The 20,558-nt window shown below is 36.6% G+C and overlaps 1 protein-coding gene across 2 annotated transcripts in view; it reads right to left on the bottom strand.

Moving 5' to 3' along the window:
• ngfa (nerve growth factor a (beta polypeptide)) overlaps window positions 1-19,977 on the bottom strand; it is a 32,376-nt gene extending 12,399 nt beyond the window's left edge. For both annotated transcript variants that reach the window (XM_084097903.1, XM_084097904.1), the window contains exon 1: window positions 19,826-19,977. The gene's annotated coding sequence lies outside the window, so the exon portion shown is untranslated. The remainder of the gene's footprint in view (window positions 1-19,825) is intronic.
• Window positions 19,978-20,558: the final 581 nt, after the last annotated feature.

Genomic DNA, 20,558 nt, shown 5'->3' on the forward strand with positions numbered 1-20,558 from the left:
CCGTTGTAAAACGCGAAAGACTTCGGACTTGGGAGGAAAAAAAGAGACTGCAACCGGCCTGTGTGAAAACAAGGACAAATATCAAATATCTAAATTCTTGGTGGTCATGAGTAATTTAAAAAGCTGTCTAATTTAAGTTGGAGATCGGCCTTTTTAGTTTATGTGGCTGTTTTAGATCATGTTTGACTTTCTCCATGGTGTTTTAAAGTGGTACATTCTCAATAGAATTCAAATGGGCCGCACATTTTATAATCAGCGTCGTGATAGGAACGGCTTGCGCAAATCTTTTGGAGCACGCTGATGAACGTGGTGCGCCACTCGTGAAAAATTAAATAATTGGGCTTCAATCACAGTCATATTGCTCAGGCTGGTACGTTTTGAGCTTGTCCACTTTCTATCACTTCCAGAGGTAGTTGAAAACACATTCGACCGGATTGCTTTCGTAGTGTAAACGCTCATGTGGACGAATGCATTCGAACAGCCACATAAGACCGTCTTCTCTCCGTCTACTGACCTTATAAGTAAACATTATGAGAAGAGCTCTAGCCTGACGGGCTGGAGACCCAAGTTTGGTTTGAAGATGAAAAACGTACCAAGCACAATGTTCTCTCACCATTCCTGATTTCTAACACACACTCACAACGTTCTGTCATATTTACAGGACTGTAATATGAAGATTCTACAAAGGAACATTTATCTTTAGCAACACTATGAAAGTAAATAGCAGGCATAACAATACTGGTATAACCATATACTGTATATTATGGGTACAATATGCATCACATGACTAAACATGAATCATAGGTTTCAAAAGCCTCCGTTTTCACAGTCCACACTACAACGCGAAAACAGCTCCGTCTTCATTGACAAAAACTCAATCTCAGTGTGAACAGAAGACCAAAACGGAGAGAAAAAGATGTTTTCATATGAACGTTTATTATTGTGGACAAGTACTAATGTTCTAATGACTGCTAGTTGACATGTAGTTGCAAAGTTACTTATAGTCAGTAGAATGGTTAAAGTGGACCATCGAAATAAAGAGTTACCAAAAAAATTACACTGTACAACCATTCACATTAAACTAGTGAAAGCAAAAATAAGGTTACACTTCAAAGGTTATTTCCAATGGTCCACTTTAGACATTCAACTAACTCTCATTAGAGTATTAGTAGACTGTAGCTAGACTGTTAGGTTATGGTTAGGGACATGTAGTTGCAAAGTTACTTATAGTCAGTGGAATGTTTGATGAAGGTGCATCAAAATTAAGAGTTAGCAGATATTAAGCAGACTGTCAACTAATACTCTAATAATTTCTAGTTGACGTGTAGTTGCAAAGATACTTAGTCAATTGAAAGACTAAATTAGCCCCTTGAAATAAAGTGAAAAAAGGGAGCTGATTAAAAAAACTTAATAGCAATGGTGACCACTTAAACACCATAAAATATCCACTTTCCATTTCCCAAAACTCCCTTTAACCATAATTTCTGAAATCATTCCCATCACCACTTAACTACAATAACGCATGTTTTCAAATGAGGTTTAATTTATGCTTAATGACATGGGAAAAACCACAAATGAGCCTTTTAAAACAAGCCTCTTAAATCTCCAATGAGCGATTCTCCTTTAATAACCAGCAATGCTGAGGCAAACGTTGTTCAATTCATTTTCTTTTATGAGCGTACACTTTGTGCTAATTATTGTTTTAAGTATTTTGACATCATAGTTCTCCAATAATGTGTCTGTTTTAGTAACACTTTTCTATATTAAATGCCATATAATATTGAGGTTATGTCCATAGCTACAGTCTGATGTTAACATTTCTGCCATGTATAATGGTACTATGCTATATGGCAAAAGTATGTATATTCTGCCCTAAAAGTATGTATTTGCTGGTGAAAGGGAAGTGTATTCAACTACGCCATCAAATTGCATCTTGGTACCACACTTTACTTTCAACACTTGCCAAAATGTACAGTAGTAAACTGCACTGAGTACAGTATCCCACAATGCAATGCAACTTATTGATGAACACAAATCCACCACAACTTTTTGTTGACTTGTTATTTGTCTGACAAAAAATTAGGGATGCACCGATATGAAAATTTTGTCTGATACCGATAACCGATAATTCTTTATCTTTGAACGACGATAACTGATATATTGGGCGATAAATCTAAATCCAGAGTTTTATGTAATTTTGAGAGCCTGATTACAAAAACAAAAGAAAACTCATTATTAAAAACTATGTCCAAAACACATAATTTTATGTAGCCGATATGACAGACTTGCGCTGCACATGTTGCACTTAACTGTTTTTTCCTTTTTGAAGTCAATCATATTTCAAGCAATTCAAAACCATCTTGTTAAAAAATGCGCATCTGAAGTGTCTCAGCTGAAGGAAATAATCCATTATTTATCGGCTTTAATATATCAGCCATATTTTCTTATCGGGCTGATATTGATAACATTAAAAATGAACATACTGTTACCGATATGGTGGCTGATATATCGTGCATCCCTACTAAAAATAGCTCTTTTTATTTCCAAGATGATTACTGGACACAAAGAATTAATGCAGTAAGTCATGTGACCAAAATGTACTGTTTGAAATGCGTAGCGTTACATAATGTGTATTGTTCGGCATACTGTTTAAAAAATATAGTAGGTCCCACGTTATATTAAGTGTATTTAACTACAATGTAATCCCATTTTAATTAGTAATTTGATACAGTTCATTTATTGTGTCCATACATGTTATTACATTGTACTTATATTTTAATTAAACCTGCATGTAATTATGTCTGTAATTATGTATTACATCTTAACCCATCCTCAAACTTACCCATGCCACCAAACCTGTCCTAAACTTACCCATGCTGCCAAACCTGTCTTAAACTTACCCGTATCCACCAAACCTGTCTTAAACTTACCCATGCCACCAAACCTGTCCTAAACTTACCCATGCCGCCAAACCTGTCTTAAACTTACCCATGCCACCAAACCTGTCCTAAACTTACCCATGCCGCCAAACCTGTCTTAAACTTACCCATGCCACCAAACCTGTCCTAAACTTACCCATACCACCAAACCTGTCTTAAACTTACCCATGCCACCAAACCTGTCCTAAACTTACCCATACCACCAAACCTGTCCTAAACTTATCCATACCACCAAACCCGTCTTAAACTTACCCGTATCCACCAAACCCGTCTTAAACTTACCCATACCACCAAACCTGTCCTAAACTTACCCATGCCACTAGTGGTGCATGATATATCGGCCGCCGATATAATATCGGCCGATATGGTCATTTTTTTACACATCGGTATCGTTCCGATGTCAAAATAGGGCTGATGTGAACAGGCCGATAGTTATTCCTGTGTATTTGACGTGTGAAGTTGAAGATGAACTTGACGATGCGGACTCGCGTTCTTCGCTGTAGCCTAGTGAACGCGCCTGAGAGAAATGCACATTTCATATGGATGACATAAGCAGAGAACAGTCTGTTTTCTTTCGTTTTGAATTGTTCTGTTTAAAAGTACACATTTCAAGCTTTCTATATATGTCTCAGGTCTGTGAGGCAAGTAGGCTACCTTATACGCTGAGTTTCGGTTCATTTATGAGATGAGCTCCAGGTTCACACGCCGGTGCCTCCGTGTCGTGATTAAATATTTTCTAATATATTTACTTCTTATTTATTAAATCCAGGCAATTGGTTGATGAAACATTGATCAAAATTAAGATACAATTAATACAAAACGAAATTAAATTTAAAGACAGGCTTTGTGCTTTCTGTTTGAGGTCTCTGTGAAAGTTTTAAAGCAGTCTTTTAATGCCACTTTCAGAGCGCTCACGTCCATAACGGAGAACTGTGCCGTCCGTAACATTGTTTTTTTTTTTTTCGAAATAAATGCGACTTATAGTCCAGTGCGACTTATGTTTTTTTCCTCTTCATGATGCATTTTTTGACTGATCGTTTTTTGACTCGTAGATATTCGAATATATTGCTTGATATTTGATACCCGTTCGAATTTGATTTTTCTCAAAAGTGACAGCACGTGTGATTTGTGGATTACCGATAAGCGTGAGTCTGGAGAAACAGCCGTTTATTTATTCATTCTCAGTGTTGAGAAACGTAGCCTTCATGTCTTATGTTATTGTGTTAATAATAACTGAAGTACCTAATTATGTTACATATTTATTTTGTATGAAAACTAGCGCGTTCATTACTTATAGATTAAAAAGTACCGTTGTATCAGTGCTGCGCGAGCTCTCTCTCACAAACACAGACGCGCACACAGAGAGAGAGAAGATAATTGTAAAATGAAAATTGGCGGGCTAAGTTTAAATTTTGTTCTTGCTTTTTTTTTTTTTTTTTTCTGTCAAAATGTCAGAAAACATTTTGTATTATCCATCCGTGTTTTTAAAATTCATTAAATGACGAACGTTTTACTGTTAACACAGCCCTCATTATATGTCGGATTCGTCTAACTTATACTTGATATTATTTTTAGAATAAGTGATTCGTTATGCTATTATTGGACTCCTGTCTATTCATTGTCAACTGTTTTCTATAAATATGTTTGTATTGGCTAACATGTATTCAGCTAATGCGTGTCCTGTTTAAAATGTGCAATGTTCAAACGCAAAGACTCACAAAAAAACACATTGACTATTCATTGCCTTTTCATCCTTATTTATAGTGTGAATTCAGGACACACTTGTATCCTTTATAAAAATGTATTTTTATATAAATATTTATTTTTTCTTCTGAAAATCTGATGACATATTTTGCACACAGGTAAAGGTGCCCAATATCAGTCATTTCTAAAGTAAAAAAAAAATGTGTTTTGGAAAATAGCTCTTTATTTGATTATCATAAAAATGTGTTTTCTATACAGAGATATCGACATCGGAAAATATCGGTATCGGCCATAACAGCAATATTAATATCGGTTATCGGTATTGGCTACAATTCTCACATCGGTGCATCACTACATGCCACCAAACCTGTCTTAAACTTACCCATACCACCAAACCAGTCCTAAACTTACCCATGCCACCAAACCTGTCCTAAACTTACCCGTATCCACCAAACCTGTCCTAAACTTACCCATACCACCAAACCTGTCTTAAACTTACCCATACCACCAAACCTGTCCTAAACTTACCCACGCCACCAAACCTGTCCTAAACTTACCTGTATCCAACAAACCCGTCTTAAACTTACCCGTATCCACCAAACCCGTCTTAAACTTACCCATACCACCAAACCTGTCCTAAACTTACCCATGCCACCAAACCTGTCTTAAACTTATCCATACCACCAAACCTGTCCTAAACTTACCCATGCCACCAAACCTGTCCTAAACTTACCCATGCCACCAAACCTGTCCTAAACTTACCCATAAGTTATAACAATAAAAAAGAAAAAAAGAAAAACAATTAAAGTACAACATGAATTTGTAAATTGCAAAAAAAAACACATTTTACATTATTTGCACGTGTGCACTTTAACACAAATTATGTAACGTAACATCAAGAGTAGAACAGACATATGCAATTTCATTTCTGACTGAATGCATGTCAGTAGGTTTAGCGACCTGTTTAAAGATTTGATTGTGAGTGTCAACAGTGTATTTTGTCAAAGCACACAGCTCTTCTGAGGTGCTGACAGCACATCAGAGATAATGAAGCAGTGCTAAAGACAGATGGCCTCTTTTATCAACAAATGACAAAAGGAAAGAGAATAAGACAAAGAGAAGCAGGGGAGGGAATGAGAAATGGCTGATCATTTGTCTGACAGACTTCACAGAGTTATTCTCTTACACAAATACCAAATAATTTGAGCTCTCGTTGGCACAGAATGTTGCCTCTCTCCTGACTAAGTGTTGCAAATGCATGTGATCAAGTGTTTAATATACTGCTATATAAAGAAATCCAGAAAACACAACAGCAAAATAAACTGAATGTGCTTTTAGAACAATGTAAGTGTGTTTAGATTGTGTCGCAACAGCAGTATGTGCTTTGCAATGCATTAGCAGATTCACACTTAATGCATCATAGCTGGAATACGCATAGTTAATTATGCTAATCTATGTGAATGTAAACTGATCTGATTGCTATTTTGATATATAATTCTCTCGATCTTTTGTAATCATTATAATAGCATTTCACAGCTGTTTTGAACTCAGCAGAGACTGATACACGCCAGAACTGCTTTTAAAGGGATAGATAGTTCAGCCAAAAATGAAAATTCTGTCATCATTTACACACATTCATGATGTTCAAACCCATATGACTTTTCAATTGTGACAAAGGGGACAAAGACCATCATTAAAAAAAAAATAATTTAAATGTCATTTTAAGTAGTTCATATGACTATTTTCCAGCATATTCACTGACAAAATTTACCTCTGCATGATGAGGCACCGTATTTGTATGCATGTGGACAAAGGAGGGGAAGATTTTACTTAAGACCTACGTAAGCTTCTTGTCACACAAAGCTTATGTCTTGGAAAATAGTAATATTTAAGAAACTTTTATGTCCATATTCAGTTTTGCTGTATGGAAAAAAGTGGCAAAGACATTCAGGACATTAATATTCTACTTTTGTATTCCATACAGTGTACATACATATTCCATACATAATGACAACATATTAATTCCCTTTAAACATTAAAGACTATGAATCGTTTTTGTTGGAAATGGTTCCAGTAAAAAGCCTTAGCACAACAAAAGTCCTTTAAATTAAAGGAATAATGGTATTTTGTACTTTGAATAATTGTAAATATAAATAAGATATACACATGCACATGTACACAGACAATTAACGGACATAATCTTAATTTAGCACAGCACTTATTTCCAAAATCTATTTGTCTCGTATTTTAAATGATGCTTGCTGTACCTTAAAATGTATTTACTGACAATAAGTAAACAATGACAGCACAACATAGACTGTGTAAAAGCCTGATACACTGTTATAACAGTCTTTACTTCAATGAAAAGGCTTAGCAATAATAGGATAATTTTTACTCACCCTCATGTCATTCTAAGTGTGTATGCTGTTATTTCTTCAATGGTAAACAGGGATAACAAAAATGGAGAATTTTGAAATAGTACACAACAGCGCTTTTCCAGAATGATAGTTCATAGTGACCATCTGTTAAGCTTAAAATGGACAAAAATAAACAATAAATGTTGAATGTACCTATTTTGTTACATTTATGTTGTTTTTTGAGCTTGAAAGATGTGGCCATAGTGACCTGTTGTTATACTGTAAAAAGTTGACTTAATTTTAAAGCAATGGGGTTTCCTCAATTTTAAGTCCTCAAAGTTAAGTAGACTTCATGCGTAATTGAAAAAATTAAGTTATGTGAACTTGACAATTCCACATAACTTATTTTTTTTCAATTACGCATGGTTTATTTATTTAGTAATTTTAAGGCAACACGTTTCTGATCACTTTTTACAATGTATATATGGAAAAGAGCTACGTGGATATTCTTAAGAATGTCTCTCTTTTGTGTTCCACAGAAAAATAACAGCATACTGGTTTAAAAATCATGAAAGTGAATAAATTATGAGCAGTGAAGATAAAAATATCTTCAACATCAGGCCATTTTAAAATCACTTGGTTTAGTGATTTCAAACTCATTTCATAGTAATAATAATTTAATCTGTGGAAAATACCACAGTAAAATTGACAGCAGAAAAATGTTACCCTGACCTGTATCTGCACCACGATCTAAGGCATCCATCAAACATAGCATGAAGTAAATCTTTCACGGTTATCTTTGGGGAATACGCATGAAAACGAGACTTCCACACACAGAATTCAGCAGAAGATGTGTCCAAAAAGCTGCACTGAATTTGATGAATGATTGTATGCATTTTCTGTTGAAGAGCTGAAGAATAACATCGGACCGTCCAGATGGAATACCAACATTATTATGTTAATGATGAGTTGCACAAACACATATGGACACAGATACATATAGTGCATACACACACATGGATGTCTGTACATCGTAAATTTGGCAGAAGACAAAGCGACCATTGGAACAGCTGTGAAATTGTATTTTAAACACAGCTGCTGTTTTGTAGACAGTACAACAGTGAACAGGAAGTAGCGTGAAATTTGTTTAGGATGTGAGAGCATTGTGGTAAAAATCTACCTTTCGACCACTTTTGTCCAAAAATTCTCATAAAAACGAATACCTGAAAATCTATTCAGATGCATTAAGTTGAAAAATTGCTTTTTTTTAAAAAAAACATTCTTATTATTTGATAGGGAAATCATAGAAATGATTAACACACAAGAAAAGAAAACATGGAACCAAAGTTTTTTTTTTTTTTAATAAAATAAAATAATGAGCGAATTTCGAAGGCGATATATACATTGTTTTTGAATACAGCACATTCTTTGGGTCAGTGATGGTTGTACAGGCTGTTGTCTTTCTCAAAGCTCTCAGGCATGAGAAATCACTTGAGGTGGGCTCTCCAATAGCTCACAGGACAGCCAAATGTTTCCCAAACAAACCTGACGACTTCCTGGATAGGCTGACGGCTAAGATCATTTAGAGCCTTTCCTCCAAACAATTTAAACAGATGGAGACGAGAGGACAAGGGCTGTAAGCGAGCATTGTACATCATTTGTGTCCCTTGGTCAAGTCAAGTCTTGGTCAGAACTCAAGAGTACTGCTTTTAGACTTTAATAAGTGTTTCTTGATTAAATCTAAGCACTGCTGCAATGCACAACTCCCACTCTGAACAGTTGATTTGATATGGCTTTGAGCCTTGTGTTTGGTGCCAGCACTAAATGATGGGAACATTAGTTCATTTGTTTTCACATTGTGATGCAGCCAAATCGACTCTTCTTTTTGAGAAATTTGAAGTGTTTCCGATTTTACTGTGAGCTGTTTGTTACAGAATACTTCTGATTGCTAGAGGGAAAAAAGGATTTTGGAAAAAAAAGAGATGAGCAAATGCACATTCAGTAATAATTAAAATAACACTGAAGTAGCAATGTCTAAAGAAGGCTGGAGCATTGCTCAAAAAAGATGCAATTTCCTTCTGTGTTAAAATATGTTCTCATATCCCAGCTTAAAATGCAGAGAGGTCTTTAAATAAGCCAGTGGTAAATTGACTACCAAAAAAGTGTAAACACTGTGGTGCTATCAAAACATCGGTCTGTTTGTTTGAGTATCCCAACCAGGGGTGTGTTTCCCAAAAATGTATATAGGTGCAAGATCTATCATTACTAGCATAGTTCAAAGATTTGGTGTTTCCCAAAACTGTGGTTCCAGTGAACAATTAGCAAACAGCATCTCAAGTTTGTGTGGTTGGAACTACAGCTCTCAACCTGTTGTTAGCAGTTTCTTGTTAGGATTTATAGATCTTGCTCTTGGGAAAAATAAGCAAGCTTACATGTAATACATTCTATATCTATAAACATTTCAATCTATATATTTTAGGGGCTGTTTACACGACACCGTTTTCAACTAAACTGTAAAACTTTTTTGGCCGTTCATTTACACGAAAACTGCGTTTTGGGTTCCTGAAAACGCAAACTTTTGAAAACGGGTTTCAAAGTGGAGGTTTTTGAAAACGGTCTCCGTGTAAACAACAAAAACACAAATCTCTGAAGACGATGACATCATGCACGTGTATTACGCGTTCAGTCTATAGTGTTTCATCGCCATCTAATGGCCTGGCAGCAGAATACAGTGTTTTCGCTGATCTGTGTGAATGGGGATCCTTTTGACAATGGTATCGTCTGTACACGGAAAACTCAAAGGAAAATCTTGTCCGTTTTAAGCATATTGTTGTCGTGTAAATGTAACCTTAGTGTGTTAGCAATCTGACATCTGTTCATGACCTCATTAACGATGGTCCTATATTGTTGGATCAAACGACGGAGATTTGGCCATGTTACTACTGTTTCTGGAAACATGACGCAAGGCGCACATCCAAAGTAGCATCTCATGCTCCTTGTATGCACCTAATGAGCCATTAAGCATGTCCATAAATGAACGTATCAAACCTACAAACTAAGCTGAAAAGTCAGATTTGAAAGTCAGCTTTTTTTCATTTGGTTCTTTTTAATTTGTTTATTTCAAAACGGTTCTTTGGTTCAATAACCCGTCCGGACATGCTCATTGTTTCATTCCGTGCTACTTCGAATGTGCGTCTTGCATCATCATCACTGAACTACATTAAAGTTTGATTCAGTTCGATCAAAGTCCCTTAAGGCAAGTAATTTCACTCAGTGGTCATCTTTTAAACGCCTGTCTGCAGATATTTCAGTCATGCAAGTGCAGCTTCTATCTCTTTGAATGGGGGAACGTCAAATTCTCCAAAGCTGTTCACCAAGCTTACGATTAAATTTCATATTTGAAATCACCAATTAAATCTGACAACAACTGTTTAATACATTTTGTTTCTAAACGCTCAAACAAAAACAGTCCAGCCAATGTGCTTGTGCGTGTCTCAGAACAACGTTAGCAGCAGTGATGCAATGACTTTATCAATTGATGACTGGCTCTTTTATTTAGAGGGTGTGACTTATTCTGCCATATTGCGCATTGCACTTTCTCCCATTCATAAAAATATGAATGCACCGTATTTGTACATCTAAAGTCTTTGGTTTGATTCTGTGAACTGGCTCGACAGGTAAACCGGCTTAAAGGGTAACTAAAGCCTAAAACAACTTTTTTTTGGTTAATGATCTGTAAGACTGGGGCTTTATTAATGCTGTTCATTGATTCAAGTAATTTTTTTGACATTTGGGTTTAAAGTGTTTTAATTCTACAATATATGGTGTAAAAACGTCTGAGTACTGCCCTCTTCAGGTTGAACAGTGGCTACTGCAGTTGAGTTTTCCTATTGGAAGTTGTGGTACCCTGTGACATCAGAGTGACGTAACCACTCCCTTGCCTACAGAGAGACACGTCTCAGATTTTCCAGCGTTTTTCAAATATTGCCAGTGGGTGGAGTCAGGCTCTGACCAGGGGTTTAGTTACCCTTTAAAAGATCGATTAGTTCAAGAATCAAACCAATGGTGTGATTTTAGGGCGGGGTTAGATGTTTATCAACCAATAGCAAATAAGTGTAGTGTTCCAAAAGTTTGTTTACTAAATACAGCATTCCTTTACTGAATGTTATTCCAGTGTTCTCAAACTATTAAGTGGAAATGTATAGACTGGTTCAACATTGTTCACTAGTGGATAAAACAGAACTCCTTTAACCAGTTTTGGAAAAATTGCTAATTCCTATCTGGCAAATAATATTTTATGCATGTATTTTTAAATGTTATGGTTTGCGAAATGTCATACAATCACTGTGTGTATACCACAACGATCTCATTACAAGAGGAAGTGTGGTGCTTATGTTAAACATTTAGCATTATCAGCTATCAGCTATGTAAAAATAACATTTTCCATTAAAAGAAAGAAAGTTGACTTGTAGAGCAGCAAGTCTTCTGAATGAACAGACCTGACTATCCTATTCACCAAAGCTCTGAGAGGAAGCTGTAATTAGCAAATACAGCCAGGGTGAAAAGTAGCAGCTGATTCAAACTCGTAATGATAGACATTTTAAGCCCAAGGCGAATGTTTTATCAGTTTGTTTCAGGAGATTTTGGCATGTCTCGTTAAGAGGCTGTTATGGCACTAATTGAAGTCTGAGTGAGGTTAAAATTGTATGGTGGCATGAAGAAGTGGGAATCAATTTTCAATGACATCTCAATGAATATAACATTCAGAGATATTATGAAAAGAAGATGAGCTAATACGGCACAATTTAAAAGATTATTCAAATGGTGGCTGATTGCTAATGGTTAGATTATCTGTTCACACTGTACAAGACATTCAATCTAACTTGCACAACTTCAACTTCAATCTCAAATGAGCCATGATATTTAGTTTCAAGCTTGATTTATTGGTGTTTTAACACCACTTTTGAGTTCCAAATGAGGTTAAGTTGCTTTAGAGAAAACTACACATCCATGAGATAATATTATAAAGCCACAATTTATGGACCTACACCAGGCCCTAAACACTCAAAACTGGAGGAATTCACTAAGAATGAATCGCACCTGGATGATAACATCATATATTTGCACTTACTAAGATTAGGCAGACTAGCAATAGCCATTGAAAATGACGCAGAACTATGGCTTCATTTTTAGTGCCCTGTTAAACTGGATTTCAAGTGGTTATTGAATAAGATGCAGGTGCAAAACCATGTGTAAAAGAGCTGTTAAGTAAGTTCAACCCATTGAGTTGCTTCAATTTTCTTACACAAAATTTCCTGATCCTTCAGCCTACCATTGCTAGAGACTTCTGAACTGTAAGTTCCTGGCTCATGTTCTTTGGGAACACATTTGTTTGTCTCTCATGTCTCACGAGGCCCATAACATCTCAATGGCCTGTGAATTTCAAAAGTGTGACCGTGTTTAATGTTCTCCTAATGAACTCTCCCATACTGTCATTGCAAGAGTTAACCAGTTGGGCCTCAAATGAGCTATAAAGTTGACCAGGAATCACTTTTCTCACTGTTCGACATTCATAATTATTCTACTTTTTTTTTCAATTCCTGATTGTTGGTGGGAAGACCTTGAACGTCAGACTAACGTCTTTTCCATAACGCCAGAGTTTTACAGCCTTGACATTCAACAGTTTCTGCATGACACATGGCTATGTTTTAGTTAATGCTACGCCATATTTCCCCTCAGTTGGTGAGAATTTGATTGTTCACTCTGGAATTGGAGACAGGCTTGCCAAGCAGGAATTCTTGTCGTTACGCTGTGGGGAGGAGAGCGGTGTTCGTTCCTCTTGACTTAGTCTCAATGGGTTTAACATCTTTCATTGTGGCCGTTCCTGTTCAAAACAGTTGCTTTAAACTTGACCTTCGGCTGTCTGCACTCATCTTAACATGATTTACCATAGCTGACAGCCAAGAAATTTATATGGTTTCATGTACAGCCCTCAACCAGACGGCTGACACAAAGGTTCCTGGGTTTGGTAAAGTTTTTTAGTTACTTCAAAAAGGAAAGTTTCATAATACTACACTGCAAATTCTGTAGTTCCTAACAACTGAACCCTTTGCAGATAGTGAGCGTACTGAACATCCTCTGTACGTTTTTTAAAAAGTACATTTAAGCATATTTTAAAAAGAGAACTCATTTTGGAAATAATATACAATATAAGAATATACTTAAGTGCAAACTGAATGTAATGTTTTTGGACACTTAATTCCATGTTATTTACAATTGATGAAAATGTATTAAATAATTTAAATTTATATTAAATGCAATTCATTGAACTTAAGAGTGCTTTGACTTATAGTTTCATGATTACTTCTGTTGTCTTTGAAAAATGGTTAAAGTGTACTGTTGAAGCATTTGTGGTAAACTAAAATTTCTCTTGTCAGTTCTATTGAAACTTGTATGCCATGTATTTAAATATATTTGTAATTACACATTAAAAATGGCAATTTACTACATTTAACATATATTACCTTAAAATGTTATATTAAATCACACACTACAGTTGAAAGTACTTTACATGTGCTTTAGTATGTTAGTAAACGCATCAAAATGAGTGCACTTCTTTAAAACACGACAAAAGCGTGCTTAAGTGTGTTAAGAAAGCGTACTCCTATTTAAGTTCACTTAAGTGGCCTTTTATTTCATTACTATTGTATTATCAGCAGTAAATATATACGATTTAAGATTTAAAGTACACTACAAGTGCACATTTGATACAATTAAGACCGGATCTTTTTCACCAGGGTCGGGCCCAGCTGTTGATACGTTCCTCAACAAATACGAGATAAAGTGATGTGCGACAGATGTGCTCCTTATGCACATATAAATTTGATTAGAATAGTTGGATTGAGTTGTCTACGATAATTGCATTCTCATGAAAAGGCACTCAAAATGAGTGATACGATTTTTTTTTTATATGATTAAATTTTGGAGTAACTAAAAGACAATAATCTTTTTTCCCAGATACGTAACTAGCTCTGCTGCTTTTAGAAGTGTAGATTTTACAGCAACAAGGTACTTTATCCCACAATTACCAGTGTAGTGTTGCAAAACACAACAATATTCAATTGTATATTGCATGATTTGGGGAATCATGATTTTGGGAATTGGTTTGTTTGAGCGCATCATGTACTGTAATTCATTAGCTTCCCTGTGATTTGGTTATAAAAATCCATGATTTAGTTAAATCCTCGGCAATTAAATCTAACTCGTTATATAGTTCCAAGTATCTGATTGCCAAGATTGACCAATCAGAATCAAGTATTCCAGAGAGCCACCTAATAAACAAGTGTTGATGTTGAGACTGTAATGTAGGATCGTTGGTGCTTCTAAAGTAGAAGTCAAGCTATACATCTGCATTGTTATGTTATGAGCCAGAGACCTGTTCTGTGAGATTTCTGGCCTTAGATAATGCATAGAAACACTGTTGTTAGAATGATAACATCTCAATGCAAACACAAAATTAGGCTTATTGTAATGAGGAGCTGTTCCAGCTAGTGAAAACCAGTGATCCATTGGATAGCATGACTAACTACGTTCTATGGGTCAGCAAAACGAAAGCTAATCATTATGCCATCTATTTGCAAGATCTACATTGACATCTCTTCAAATAGCCTGGAGGTGTAAGCAGGCAAGAAGGCTTCACACAACCGTCTACAGGTTGTTGCTAGTGAGCGTTTATGACTGCAGGAAATTAGCTCTAAAGCCATACAACCAATCATGCTGAGCAGCTGTGAGTGCCAACAGAATGACTCAGGCTAGAAGGTTCACACAGACATGAATGGCCAGACATGCTCTGTAAAGGTGCGTGATAATTCTTCTTAGGCCACACATAGCGGAAATGTGGGAGGTTGCAGTAGATCCCATAGATCTCAAGGCTGTGAATCCAATGTGGTACTCATTTTGTGAGAAGTATGCAAGAAGTCACACATATTGTCTAGTGCAATCTATCCGTAACCAGTGCACACGTTGACTAAAGGAATCACAAATTGTAACAGAGCAAACAATCTGAGCAAAATCTCGCAAAAACAAACTCACACAAACTGAGCCGAATGCAGTTCATTTAGAAGATTTAGAAAATAAACTCCCTAAAACACACTCTGACTGATTTAATACCCAACAGACATTACAGGCGTTTTCTGTCATTTGTGCACATTTTTCCAAAATTCATGAACTATATACATTTGAAAAATAAATGATGAAGGAATTGTAAAAAGTTGGCAAGTTTTTTTTTTAATGTAAACTTAATGTAACAAAAAGAAAATCTAAAATCTGTTAGTTTTAATTAAATCCAACCCACTGTGATATAAAAGTTCCCAAATTTGAAGAAACACTTTTGAAAATGTAATAACTGCTGCACAAAAGTGATGCAGCAGTTTAGTGAATTCGCTCCTTTGTTTACAATTGTCAAAATTGGAATTGTCTGCAATTTTCCATTTTATTACTATTTATGAAACAAATAAAACTACTAAAAGCATTATTATATTAGTTGATTTGATTTGAATGAACTGAATCATCCACAAGATCTAATTTCATGAAAAGTATGATGGGAGCTTTTGTATAGGGAAGTAGTTATCGTGTTCTGTTCAGTGGCATACGTATTTTTGCATATTGAAGTGATTTGAATTTGTGTGAAACACAGGAATGCTTTTAATGTTGGTAGTTGACTTGATCTGTGGTGTAACTACATTTTGCTATATTTTGCTATATTTTTAAAAAATAATTATATGTATTCAACTTTTGTGTCCATTTTAGTTGAATGACCGTGACATATTTGTACTTTAAGTTTAAAATTAAGTCAAGGTGATAAAAAATGGAAATAGTGACCAGTTACAAGACTCAGGATATCCGTATTCATTCACATACTATATAACCTAAAATCTTCATGTTGATAACTCCCATGGACACGTTTTGCACCAACTACCAATGTACACATTTGGTGAGCAGTTCATTAAGCTACACGATAACAGTAAATATTCTCACAGCTGTCTGAATCATCTGTTAATCTTAAACATGAAAGTACATGTCTACTCACCCACCTGCAGTAGCAAAAGACAAAGTAGTAATGTAAAGTCAGGGCCCACAAGGGGAAAGTGGTTGCGGCTGGTTCAAAGCCTGCAGATTGTGTATGCCAGTTCAGTGTATGTTTTGGAGACGATCTCATGTAGAGACAAGCACTGCAAAACATGTCATCTGTCCATGAAATAAAAACAGAAATGCAGTGGGTGGGGTGCAGGTAAGGGCATCATGCTCTGCGGTTGTTATACTGTATGTCAAATTAGGGCATATATCATCTGTTAAGCAAACTTCTCCCAATTGTTATTTTAGTGCAGATTGACGACCCGAAAATGAATCATTAGTCACTTGTGCACATCCTCAGCTCTCAAGGATTAGATGAAACATGCTTGTGTTTTAGCTGAACGAAAGGGAACATCTGTGAGAGGCATAGATGTAACCTTTAATATACAGTACAAAGAAAATGACAGAGTTTGCAAAATATGAAGTACAAACAGTGGATTCCAAGAATAAGGGTACATTTACATGACAACGATGTACTAAAAACGGAAAATGTTTTCCTTTTGCGTTTTTCACATACAGACGACAACGTTATCAAAACGAGTCCCGTTCACGGATCCGCGAAAATGACTAAAATTGCTGTATTATCCAGGCCAGGCCAGTAGATGGCAATGTCACGTTGTAAAGAAACACTACGCTCCAATAGACTGAACACGTAATACACGCGCTTGACATCACCGTTTTAACAAATTTGCGTTTTTGTAGTTTAAACAGAGACAATAACGGACGATTTACAGACGATAATACAGTATGTTCTTGTTATTGTTTTTTTTTAAGTAATGATGAATAAAATTAAATATCACCCTACACCACAGCAAAACTATAGGCGTTATTTACAGAATTGTATCAGCCAGCACAGCAACTGGATGAAAATCAGAGGGCATTCCATGTAATAAATAATGTGGAGATTCCAAATCAATTCACAGATTTTACACCAACATGTCACATTCTGTGACATTGCTTCAACTTTAAACCGAAAGAACAAAGTGTCTAAAAAAAAGAAGAAAAACTTTAATTTTAATGTTCAAAACAATGTGATGTGATATTCTTTTCAATAATAAACCGATATGTGAAACAATATGTAAAATAGGTAGCAACAACACTTTCTCCTCATTGAATTTACTGAAACTTCTCTGAAATGTCTGTGCTGACTAATAATATAGTTTACATTGAAAAAAGCAAAATAGAAACCTTTGCACTATAATTTCAAACTTTTCAGTGCCAATGTCATTTGAAAGTCAAAAATATGGAATCATTTGAATGACTTGAATATAAATATGAGAGAAACAAAGCTGCGGCACATTTTAATTGTGTAATTGCTGCTGCTGCTGCTGCAAAAAAGTAAGTATTGTCAAGCACTTGGGATGAAATTCATAGCTTGACAAAGAATTGTATGATGTATTTGGAACAGAGGAATAATATCCTATGAACATGTTGACCGAAATCGCATCAGGGTTCTAAATGAGACACTGATTTTTGGAGTGAGCTTATAGGCTTCTCGCAAATGATTTCATGAATACATTCTAGCATCTGTCTGGGCATGTAAACAATCCTCTTCTTCATACAAATAATTTTTTTTTTTACATTTAGATGTCATTGCATGATCTAATTTGCTTAGTTTTATCCAAATAACCCCCCCCCCCCCCCAAAGGAGAAAAGAATTGAGGTTGAACGGCTCTTTCAAAGATATGTGAATTCTGGCATTGCAACGATCTACTAATAATTATGCATAAACTTGTAATGCTAATTTGCAGAATTCGTCTGACTTAACCTGTACCAACAGTCTTGCTTGTAAAGCACGTTTTTGTTATCTTTTAGCACTTCTTTACTGACGTTGATGGATTCCAGCTTCGTACCTCATTGTACAGTCATTCTATTCATTTATCACTTTCACCTCCCTACTCAAATGTTGCGTGAATCACCATGGGAACAATTTTCAAGCTCTTGTGTGGCCATAAGGGGCATTCAATTTTGCTCTCTGTCGGAGGTCGGCCTTCTCTGCACAAACAAACACAGCTTATCCTAAACAGAAGCGCTCCAAAGCAAGCTCTAAAAAACTCATAAAACTGTCTTGGCAGTGCACACAAGAGTTCTAGGGCTGTCCAAACTCTGAAATCCATCAGAAGATTCTATATATTCCAGACCATTTCAGCCGGGTGCCAGGGAGAGTCAAACAGGACCCCAGAGTCAGGTTTTTAGGCTGAGCACAGCTATTGGTCTGCAAAAGTATTTTGTGTGTGAACATGGAATGTTGGGTGAGTAGAACTAGATCCACCTCATCTATTTTGTTTGGCCAGATGGTCAGTGTGGTCTTATCAGGCTATATAGTCAATGGGTTATTTTATATACACACGGCCATTGCTGGTACTAAACTATAGACTCGAGTCGTCAGCCTGGGTAACTTAAACACCCAGGGGAGTTGCTGGCAGTGGCCCACCTGCCTCATTAGAAGCCCTCATTACCTCTCATTACCACAGCGGCACGCTACGCTACGTGAGCACAGATCTACAGAGAGAAACCTTTAATTCAGGCTCAATGGGAAACCTGACCCTGCTCATGAATAATAATAGCCAACATCATTGTATGGAAGGAAAATAGCACTGTCCATCTGCCTCGGGACAAGAGAGCATCTGGGAATTTGAAAGGCTTCACTCACTCAGTGTCAAGTAAACTTTGGGTTCTATCCAAGCCGATTTCAAGAGGGCCGTCAGCTTGCATTTGGACCGAGACACCAAGGCAAGCAGTTCTGGGATAATATCAAGAGATACATCATATGCAGTACATAATAACACCTATTGTTTTATTCTTTTTGTGCTGGACTTTATCTTTTACAGATGTTGACTGAATTGCCCAACCTGTTCTGGACGGTATGGTTTTCAGTTCCTTATGTATTAAAGAGACACGTCGTATTTGTAGTTCCAACTTAACTCATCTATTACATCATTCTGCCAAAATATTCATAAAATCCCTCTGCCTGGGAAGCATGTCTGTGTTGATTTCTTCCTGCTGTTCTCATATTCAGACTTCAACTGCGGTCCTCAAGCCGGTTGATATGCTAACCACAGCTCCTGCCCAGATGAAAATGATAAAAAAATGTTCCATGTCTCAGAGAGGAATGAGGCAACGACAGCGAGACCCTCTGGTTGTGTAACATGAGTGGCATGACGGATAGATGGAAAGAAACAGAGAAAGAAGAAGTGAGAGGTTTTATGTTTTAGCGGTCTCTAGTTTAGAAAATAATACTTCTCCAAAGTCTAGAGGTCTCCCATCACCTATCAGACCTCCTTGTTCATCTCTTCATGCGAGATGAACACCCCAAAACACTCGAGGTTTCATAAAACCACATGTTATTCTTTTCCAAACCAAAATTTGGTTTGGAATTCATTCAGAAACAGCTTGGGGTTTCCTTTTTCTCTTCTTTTTTTTTATTTATTTTATTTATTTTATAAATCCTTTAACTTTTTGAAGTTGATGAATTAAGCCCCGCTTTTGCTTGTCCTCTCCCCTCTAGATACCATCTAGTATATCACTCAAGTTATTTCTTTCTTGTCAGCAGCACCTTGAGTCTTCCTGTCATAGGATACGGGCTCATTTCAGATTAAAAGCTTCCCCTTTGCTTGTTGACAGGTAGCAAGTCCATTCACAAGCATTCCACAAAACTCATAATATCAGACATCAGCACCCAGTGCTGCTTACCTCACAGCTGCTCTCCTCTCAAGTTTGTGAGACGTCAAAACCCCAAGTTAGTTGTATTCCAGATCTCACACTCTTCACAGGTTTATCCCCAAAGCCCGGTCTTGTTCAACATTACAAAATGCGAGTATCCAGGTCCTGTGCCATCCACTCCAGCCCTGCTCCCACTCTCTCTTAAGGGAAATTGATTGTTCTGAAAGTTGGAGTCCCATAGCTACTCCCCTGACCTCCACTGCAGGAGCCAACAGGTCCTAGTGCCTCCCCTTTCCCTCCCTCTCTGCCCCTCCTTTCTCTCGTCACGTCTATAGGCTGCAGAATCCGTTGTGTAGCGCTGAGAATAAGAGGTAAGTAGAGCTTTGTTTAGGCCCCGTTCACAAGACGATTAACTGTTGTGATTTGCTTGGCCCATATCAGCCATTCAGATCTTGACATTTCCCTAGTTCTGTTAGTCATCGTTGGAATTACTTACCTCAATAGTTGTTTCAAACTCTTTTCTTGAGTCATTCAGTCACGATCCATTTTGCTCTATAATTTCAAAAGCGCCTCAGGAATTTGCATGAGAAAAAATGAGGCAGTGTATTGCAGATGCAGAAAATGAGAAACATAATAAAGGAATGACAGAAATGGTGTTTCTTTTTTTAGTACAACTCCCACAATCAAAACCACGAAGGAGAATAAAATCCAGCAGATGGAACCGCTTTGATAGGGGCTCCAACGATAGTTCAGAGGCCCTGAG

Source organism: Abramis brama (genome assembly GCF_963993115.1).
Source record: "Abramis brama genome assembly, chromosome: 22".
Lineage (NCBI taxonomy): Eukaryota > Metazoa > Chordata > Actinopteri > Cypriniformes > Leuciscidae > Abramis > Abramis brama.